At 35.7% G+C, this 10,315-nt stretch overlaps 1 long non-coding RNA gene across 1 annotated transcript; it reads left to right on the forward strand.

The window, feature by feature from the left end:
• The first annotated feature begins 4,806 nt into the window (after window positions 1–4,806).
• On the forward strand, window positions 4,807–7,812 carry LOC130987157 (uncharacterized). The gene is made up of 3 exons (XR_009089591.1): window positions 4,807–5,084; window positions 6,936–7,002; window positions 7,606–7,812. It is a non-coding gene; the product is annotated as an uncharacterized LOC130987157 (long non-coding RNA).
• Window positions 7,813–10,315: the final 2,503 nt, after the last annotated feature.

A 10,315-nucleotide genomic window follows, 5' to 3' on the forward strand; every position in this document is an offset into this window, starting at 1 on the left:
CTAGCGGCAGAGAGAGAGAAATGGGGATGTAGAAATGGTGGTGCGTAGTTTCTTTTCGGCTTTTTTTTTAACAGCACAAGTGAAGGAGACAGCGAGAGTAGGTGCGAGGAAGTTGCTTCGCTTTTTTCCAGCGAGAGAAGATGCGAGGAAATTGCTTCGCTTTTTTTTCCTTTTTAGATGTGAAAGCTAATTTTGTACCTTGCTTCTTCTTCAGAAGTAGTAAAGCTGAAGCCTTTAGCATTTTAATTTGCCTTTCTCTTTTGCTCTGGAAATATTTCTTTGGAAGGAAAAGCATTTAATCAGTGGTAGTAATCTGTTGGAGCAGAAATTAGTTTGTTGAAGTAGTGATCTTTGGAAGGGAAAGCATTTAATCACTAAAGATAGTAGATTTCAGTTTCGATAATCCGAATAAGCAAATTAGGAGAAGAGTATTTAGGGTCTGTTTTCAAGTTTTGTTTCTTTTCTTTTGAAACTTTCAAGTTTTGTTTCTTGATTGTTGTGTGAGTTAAGGTTTAGTTTAGGAATTATGTTTTGTTTCTTGTGTGCGTGCGACTTAGGGGTTTAGTTTAGGAATTATGTTTCGCTTGTTTTAACTTAATTAATGATAGCATAATAAAAAAAAAAATCAATTTTTTTGCTCAATTAATTAAAGTCTATATAAATTAAATGCCACATTTGTGCCACATAAGCCACTGAAATGACACATAAGTTTCGATTTCGCCGGAATTACTCGTCGTGGGATATTTAAGAATCAATTCTAAATTCATGTATTTTCTGGCAAAAAAAAAAAGTCATGATATAAACCAGAAAATTGGCAAACTTGATGAATTTTGCGGCAATAACCCCTTAATTATATTGTGACATTTGGCGAGCCACATAGATGCGGGATATATTTGATAAAAATTTGATAGTTTGAGGGTTTAGAGAACATTTTAAAAGTTTCAGGGTATTTTTGATAAAGCCGATATACTTCAGAGGTTTTCATGATATTTACCCTTATTTAAATTATATAGTTTGGAATTGGGAATAGAGATGTGGCGACTGAACCCTAAACTTCCCTCTTCCCGTGTAGAAATTTTTAATTTATGTGGTTGACACCATGAAGCCATTTAAAGGTTATTATTTGAACTTTAATCCCGGAAATATAGATTTAATATCTTGAAGAATCAAGAGTGAATGTACTTATTTTATTAAATTGAGATTATCATAGAAAAAGAAAAAAAAAATCATAATAAAGAACCCTTGAGAGCACAATGACGCAAATTAAGGGTTATACCTCATTAAAACATTCATGAAGAAAACCCGATGAGAAAACGATCAAGTAGAAAAAAGAATGTCTGTTTAAGAAAGGCGTGCAAAACGGGTTCCAGCACACCGGAACCTCAAAAACAGGTTTGGACGTCACTGGGACAAGAGGTGTCACTGAGGCTGTCAGGTGCTCCAGAAAATGCCCCAGCTAAGAAAGTCATCGAACATGGGTGGAAGAACTGGAACCGGAAACACGAGCGCGGCCACACAGACCCAACCCAGCAACGTGCACGCCCCTAAACCCCAAGCCCTAGTAACCAACCTGAAAAAAGGTTGGGGCGACGGCGAGGATAGTAACCAACCCCTCGAAAATAGCCACGGGAAGAGAAAAAATTCCCCCAAGAACTCGACGAAAAATCTCGGCAAAGCTCCGGGAAGCATCACTTCATCTGGCGCACATAGCTATGGGTATTCATATTAGCAGCCACGACTTCAGTAATCTCTGGAATCATGAAGAGCCACCATCCCTCGACATTAAATCCTTTGATATCCACCACCGTGTTCCCTTCACGGAAAATGTGAGAAGCTTGAATAGTCATATGGGCTATGTTTTTTAGCACTTTACACCAAGCCGCAACGAATCGTCGTGGGACGTCCAAAGATTTGGACTGAATGGGGGTGGATAACGTAGAAGGAGTCCGCCTCCAACCATCAAGAGTGAATGTACTACTCTAGCTAATTTATATAACAAAAGAAAAATTTATTCATCAAAATAAAAAATTAAAAACAATAGAATTTTTTTACGTAAACATACTAATTTATCCTTAATAACTTTAAAAATAATTAAAAAAACAAACTAACCTAAGATCTTCTTTAACGGGGCTCGCAGAGTGGGCACACGCGAGCCCTTCTCCGATGTCGTGCCCACCCGGTGTGTTCCAGCCTCGCACATCCACGCCGGGCTTAGGTAAGAGAGAAAAGGGCGCGTGCAATGCACCGCCCTATTAAAAAAATTACAATTTTTAATTGATTTTTTTATATATATAAAAATCGTTTAAAACTTAAATTTTTAATTAAATTTTAAGTAAATGTTGGGTCCCGGAAGGTTTAGAATAGGTGTATGGGGGGATACACCTATGGGCAGTTTCAAAAACAACAAACTCAAAACAACCTTTAACAGATAAGGAAAGGTTGAAGACTGATACTTAAAAACGTTTCAGTAAAGATATCAGTTAAAGTCTAGAATTTTAACTGATACACGCGTAGAGCTTCAGTCTTGGATTGAACAGAGAAGTGTTATGAATATTACTGACTATCCGAAGATTTATCAGTTAAACTAATAACACACACAGCGGAAAACTTTGTCTTTTGAAAAAGTCGTTTGTGATTAAGCACTATGTCAAGATGTTAGTTTCACTTTGCAGTTAGTCAGTTTCGGTTAACAAAAGGATTTTGCACAAATAAGAAAGTAAATATTGAAAGCGATAAACGACAAATAGATTTTTACGTGGTTCGGAATCCAATTCCTACATCCATGGTCAGTTGATCACACTGACAAGTACTCTGGGCTTGTGCTTACGGGTGCACAACAAACCTTGAACTGAGACCACACATTTTAGTACCAGCACATTGGGTTGGATTTCTCAAACACACTTAGCATTCACTGGGCACTAAGATTTCTCTGGAGTCAGAACACTGGTTTGAACTCCACACAACTTCAAATACTCTTTTCGCACAGTTGAAATGAGGTTCGAAAACTACCAACTAGGTTACAGAGAACAGGCTCTCAGTAATCAGTAACTTAGGCTTTGGATAAACAATATTTGCGTAAGGTTCTAAGAGAATGTATGTAACCAGTAGTGGACTGATTTTGGCTTTGTGATTATCTTATTCTATTCAAGCTTTGGAAGGCTTTGATGTGCTGAGTAACGAATTCGGCAGCGTTTCAGCTTATGTATTTGAATCGGTGAAGATTGAAGTGATCCTCAAGCTCTATTTATAGGAGAGATCTTGAATAGATCCGTTGGCGGAGATGGTCTTCAAGAATTCATCCGTTGGAGTGTATTTTGAATTTGGCTGAGGCTTCAATCTTCGAGGTTATTTGTTTGGTGAGAAACGACTACTCAGGTACAGGAGGTAAGGCGTCTCTGAAAAAGTAATCACCAAAAAGGAATGCTCTGCAGAGAAATGACGATCCTCAAAATCTCTGCATTTAAAAATAATGTTACGGCCGTTAAAAGTTCAAATAAATATTTTTTAATAAATAAATTATTTAATGACTACTTTTTGTAGTAATATTTTAACCAAAAATATATTTATAAAAATTAATTTTAACGATCGTTTTTACGGTCGTTGATTTCACATTGAAAAAAATAAAAATCAATTGCAGTTGTTAGACGGTCATAAAATGGTCGTTAAGCTCGTCATTTTAGCAATAGTTATTTTTTTATCATTGTTAGTGCATTTTCTTATAGTGTTTATTGTTAAAGTTAATTTTATTAACTCTATAATTTATTTGTATTTATATTTATCTTAAATCATAAAAAATACATTATTTCATATTTTGTGTATTTTTGGTTGTATTATTTTGCAGCTATTATACTCGGTTGTTAGATGGAAGAAATTATCAAAAATGGATTTGGTCAAAAGCTCGAAGATAGAAGACATGATTTAGAAGACTTTGGGCTGAAGTTTTGATTATACTTTGGACTTGAGAGTAGAAGTCTTTGGGCTCTCAAGCATAAAGTTTGTTAGCCACGTTCTTTGTAACACCCCAAATATTTATATTTATTATATAAATTTAATTATTAATTTTTTTTTCTTGTACAATTTATTATTTTTAGATAATTACATGATACATATAGATATACACCATTAAATTTTATCTAGACTACTACTACTACTACTACTACTACTACTACTATTATTATTATTATTATTATTATTATTATTATTATTATTATTATTATTATTTGTAATACCCGGGCTTTTGATTACGTGATTAATTGCTTGAGTTTGAGTAATTAAGGTTTAGATCCCTTGTTTGATTTACTTTGTAAAGAGATGAGGAGTTATATGAAGTTCCCTTGTTATTTTTAAGACGTTGAGATGTTCTTTTGATGATGTGTGGATGATGTGGGATTTTAAATCCGTAGTTGAGTTTGAGTATTTGAATAATTCGAAATAATTATTTGAATGAGAACGATGAACTCGGAAGTGAAATCTGAGTCCGTTAAGACGTTTTTGAAATTTTTGACTTTTTGACGATGAATAGTAAAATACGGCTATTTCGTCTTTTTGTCGACTTTCAAAATTTTACGTGCACGTCGTCGAGAAATATTCTTAGTTTTTCGATACGAGTCCAATAATGAAAGTTTTTATTTTTGGACGACGAGTGAATAGTAAACCGGAATTTCTCGATAAACGAACCGAGCTTGTTTATCAGAATTTCGAGAACGAGCTTGCATTTTCTATATTTATATAGAATTACGAGTGTAATGAAAGTGAGTAGGAGTTAAGAGGACGAGTAACGAAGAATATGGGTAGTTAGTCGTTAAAACGAGACGAAACGAGATATTTAACGACTAAGTGGGATAATATACTATCTAACCTACCCTACCCTAACCACTCCACCAACCACCCAACCCCACTCACTCACACATATTATACGGCTGTATCAGCCAAACACTCCACTCACACTTTAATCTCACACATACAACACCTAAAACACACACTAGTTCACGCCATTTTCATTTTAGTTTGAGCTCAAGCTTTTGACCTCCGATTTGAGCACCGAGACGAGCGCCGATCATCTTTTCGATCACGTATCTAAGTAGGTAAGATCTCTACCTACGTTTTGATGGTTTTCTTTTTGATTTTCGTCGACGTCGAAAAACGTCGATTCTCGACTTTATTTTGAAACGACGTCGGATCGTCGTGAAATTTTAGTATGTTGTTCTTGGGTAGATGTTGAGCATGTTTAATGAAGGGAGTAAGAACGGAACGAACCGTAGCTATGAAACCCATGAGGGCAGCCCCGTTTTTCACATATTAGCTTGTCTTTCGATTTTTGTTTGATCGTTTTGACTTGATATTTGTGCTTAGGGGTATGCTAGAATCGATATATATTAAATTCGTATTTTTCCAAGCACGAAAATTGTATAAATTTTTAGAGTATGATTATTTAAATTCGTGAAGTTTGAGACGTTGCATAATGAATATTATTGCGTATATGTGTTCTACGATGTCACATGAGCATACTAATTGATTTACAATTTATGGATGATAATTGTTGAACGAAATTAAAACTGGAATTCTGTCAAAATTTTACAGCAGTTTCAAGCTTATGTTTCGATGAGTTTTCATTGCTTGATGGCTCTGAAATTTTAGTATGTTTATCTATGATATGTGTATTTCGTCGCTGCAAAATTTCATGTCTTTTGGATGATGTTTGCTATTTTAAAGATATTTTGAAAAATCCTTGACAGAATCTGTTAACTGTTGGTAGACTTCACAAAAATGTTTATATCTATTAATCCATGAAGGATTTTGCATCACCGTTTTTTTTAAACGAAACTAGACTTCAATACTTTTCTAAAAACATAAGATTTCGATTTTTATGATCTCTGAAACAGAGCAGTTTATTATTTCAAAAATGCCCTGTTCTGCTGTCATATTTGTCCAACTGTAAAAGTGTATGAGTTTCATTGTTTATTTTGCAGATCATATGAACGTTTTCTCTTGTGAAATTTTAACCAAATCTTCAAGGATACCTTTAGTTTTGGCTGATTAAATTTGATGGAATTTTATTAAGGTTTGCCTTGGTTTCTAATGGCCTAAACAAAATTGGCAGAAACTGTCAATCTTTGACAGCCTGCACTAAAAGAGCAATATCTCCAAAAACCTTTAACCTTTTTGGTTAACTACCATTTTTAGAGTGAACTACACTTCATGAAGTTTTTGAGATCAATTGGTATGAGAGTTTATGATGATTGAGTTGGTTGTTATGAATTTTTAAAGATGACACAAAAACAGCAAAACTTTCTAGAAAACAACTTGATTATATTTGTTTTGATGGATGATACGATATGACTAAATGGTGTGAGTTGTGAGAGTTATGATTAACGCACATAAATGTTGGTATCTGACACTCGAACAATTGATGTCGAGTATAAATGATAGTTTACTGATAAAGAGTTTTGATGATTTTGAATTGTTTGGTTTGCGTTGAAAAGATGTCAAGATGTTAAGTTTTGAGTCGAGAAACGAGTTCACGTAGTGAGATTCACGCGTTGAAATCTCGTGGCTGACATTATATATGAATAGGTCATGCCGAAATTTTTAGTGAAATTAGAATTTGAGCATAGTCAATTCTTGTTGACCCGTGACTCAAATACATGCCTAATTGAAAGTTTAACTTTCTAATCGGTTAATTAGACGAGATGAGAGCGAATAGATCTGCTAAGAAAGTGGACTTTTCGATGTGTTAAATATTTCTTTTAATTGAAGCGCTGCTAATTATAACATAAGGATGTTATAATTAATGAGTAATGACGAGAGATAATAATTGTTATTGATTAACAATCAAGAGAGATGAACATTAGAGATACTAATGTTTCATAAAAGAGATTAGATTATTAATCGATATTTCTTTTATCACTTCTCACCAATTCTTCATAACGATGAAGGTCCTTTTGGGAAGTAACGACTTGAGGGAGAGAGTGACGTTACTCATTGATACAGAGACACAACGAGGTGGGCATTACTTTTACTATACGTATATAGAGATCCCCTGCTTGTCGTAGGCCTCTTATACGAATGAATGCATGAGATGATTTAACTGTTAATTTCAGTTTTATATATCTATCAAATGAGTTTAATGTTACATTTGAGCAAGTTATTTCGTTACAAAATATTTGAGTTAAAGTTATTTCAAGTATTGTCTTGCCATAAAATGTTTAAATTTTAGTATGATATCTATTTGCTTTGGCTTTGCCAATGATGCAATCGAATTCGGGTCCTGAGCAGTTGATAGCTATCCTGCCAGGACTAGTGTACACCAGTGACCGTGAGTCATCTAGCGGGTTGGCCGGTCAAGTGACCGTGAGAGGTGGCCACCTCTCCGGCACACAGTTACAGATATGATAGATTACAAAAGAACTTAGTCTGATCAGACGAACTTTAAGAATCACAAATGAACTTAGTAAGCTTGGGCCTTTTTAGCGAAAAACTCCCTTGCTGTACTGTTTATGATGGCATGACAATTTACAGTTTTGAAGCATGTATTTTTATACCTAGGCATACGTGCCCACTGAGTGCTTTTGTACTCAGCCCTGCATATGTTTTCTAAATGTGCAGGTTGAGCTGATGTGATGATGGTGCTGCAATGAGCGGAGTCTCCAGGGTTGTTAATAAATAGTTAACCTGTCTAGAATATGTCTTCATACATATGTCTAGCTACTTTCCGCTGCAAGATGTTGTTGATGTTATAATATGTTATGTCATACTTTGAGTCTTAAGAGAATGGTTTCATACGATGTATAACTTGATTAATGATATTAATTAAGTTTTATGCTGTCTTTCATAGACTGTTTTCAATTGAGTATTAATGAATAAAAATGACGAGTTTTATTAAGATGAGTAAGTTTTACGGCTATAAATGACGCCCCTTTTCTTCCCCTTCCTCTTTAACCCCATCCCTAGTCGTGGATCACTCGGCCTAACTATCCATAGTTAGGGCGGGCTGTGACAGAGTGGTATCAGAGCGAAGGAAAGCTCTGAATTAGAAGTCTTGAGTTTAGTCTAGAATGAGTCACTAGACTAATAGTTATTAACAACCGTGAGCTCAGCGCACCATCACACCAGGCTCAACGAGGTATGTAAAATTTCAAAGTTTATTTGACGTTAAATTTTGAAGAGCACGATGTTGAGGTTATATGATGAGTTATGATGTTATGCTTTGAAGATGCATAGTTTGAGTTTGAGGATGACAACATGATTAATAATGAGTTATTATGTTGTAAGAGCATATGTTGACGTTACATGATGAATCATGAGAGCGTTTATATCATATGATGTTATATGATTGAGGATGCATAATTATGAGTTATGATGTGATGTATTTGAGATGTTTTGTGATGGGAATTGTTTGAGCAGTTGTGATAAGTCACGATGATTTAGATGAAGGAATCTAATGTCATTGTTAAGAGAGATTTTTTTTACTAAGTAGAAGGATGAAATGAGAACTTAGAGCTAAAGCTTGAGAGAATTAGCAATTGCTTTAAGTACTTGTTGGTTTGAGTTATGAGTTTGAGTTATGAGCTTGAGTATAATAGCATGATTAATGATGAGTTATTAGCATGCTGCAATGAGATATTGTACGATATGTTGAGTTATTTTGTGACGCGAGTTTTGCTCACGCAACCTTAATGGTACTTGAGGAGGTATCATGAGCCATAGTCTTTGGAGATGGCTTTGAGAGAGAATTGTTGAGTTGTCTTACTGAGTCACGATGATTTAGATTAAGGGATCTAATATCATTGTTTAGAGAGATTCCCTACTAAGTAAAGACGGGACGAGATGAGAATTTAGATGTTTTGAGCTTGAGTTTTAAGATAACAGTACTACTTAATAGGAGTTTTGCTAAGTTATGTTTTGTTTATTTCTGTTGCTGGAGCCAAGTAGAGTTAGTTCCTAGAGTCACCTTTAAGTTCTCCTTATAGGTTGGCCAGGACTGTTGGCACTGCACGAAAGTGGACTGTTGTGAGATCGAACTCAGGAAAGATCGGATACGAGGACGAGGCGTACAGTATGTGGTACAGAGATACCCTAGCAGATTTTCAAACACATGTTCATAGACTATGAAAGGATGAAAGCCTTATGGTTGTTACTAGACTGGATGGCATCGTGCACCTAGTCCCCGTGCTACCAATCGAGTGGTAGGATTGAGCAAGGAAGAAAGCCACTCAATATGATGGGACATGTCGTCTTGAGCATTGGACCCACAGGAGATGGGATTTGTTACAGATACCCAGATTTTCTATGCGGATCTACTGACCGGATGCTTGTTTTCTACCAGGGACTCTAGAAGAGTGTAGTTGATATCGAGTCGATCCTTGAGTATCAGTTACCAAAGATGATAAAATGATAAACGATAATGAGGATGAGAAGTAGCCGAGGAGGGCTAGAGTTGATGAGGATGAGAAGAGAAGTCGATGTAGGCTAGAGCTAAGGATGATCTTGAGAGTATGCGCGGTACACCCTCGTTTTTGATTAGTTGCAATTACATTGCGATGTATATAACTTACTTAGGAGATACTGGTACTTGAGATTTTGACATGATGATAGATAAGCATGCGAATTTAGTACCCTACTGATGTTAAATAGATGGATGTTCCTAGTGTGCTAAAGTAGCAACTAGATGAGTTAACTGGTAGCAATTACCGTAGGAGGTCCAGACCGAGACATAGTACTATTAATGGTGTCGATTTAGAAGGGACATTACGATAGATACTATGGTTTTTGTAGGGTTTAAATAACCCCTTTATGTAAGCCCTCTAAAAAGAGGCATTCTACTGATGGATATATTAGGTTGACCAGAGTGGTCTTTTTGTTAGTATTTCGTGAGTGCTTATTGCCTTACAGATGAATGTTAAGGTGACCGTGAGGGTTTCCTTAAAGTTGAGTTAGTAAATTGAACTTGAGTTTCGAGGATGCTTAGAGCGTTGGTCGAGTTGAGTTTTCCTTTTGTGATTTCAAAAATGCCTCAAAGATGTCATCAAGAGTGTGATGTGAAGGATAGGCGGGATAATACTCCGCCACCACCACCGCAACATGAGAGGAGAGTCGAAAAATATTGAACTTTCGAAACAAGAGTCTAGAACATAGGACCCTGAGTTTAAGCTTTTAGCTTGCTGGTGTGAACTTAAGTTTTGTTATGTATAGTATGTTGAGGGTTTAGAAGACACAGAATTTCCAAGTTCGGGATAGTATATCCCGTGTGACTGGGGAGTGATTATGTTGGACCTGGCCAGTCCGCATGATCTAAATCTCAGTAGACGTGTTTTGG

This window comes from Salvia miltiorrhiza, chromosome 5, assembly GCF_028751815.1.
Source record: "Salvia miltiorrhiza cultivar Shanhuang (shh) chromosome 5, IMPLAD_Smil_shh, whole genome shotgun sequence".
NCBI lineage: Eukaryota > Viridiplantae > Streptophyta > Magnoliopsida > Lamiales > Lamiaceae > Salvia > Salvia miltiorrhiza.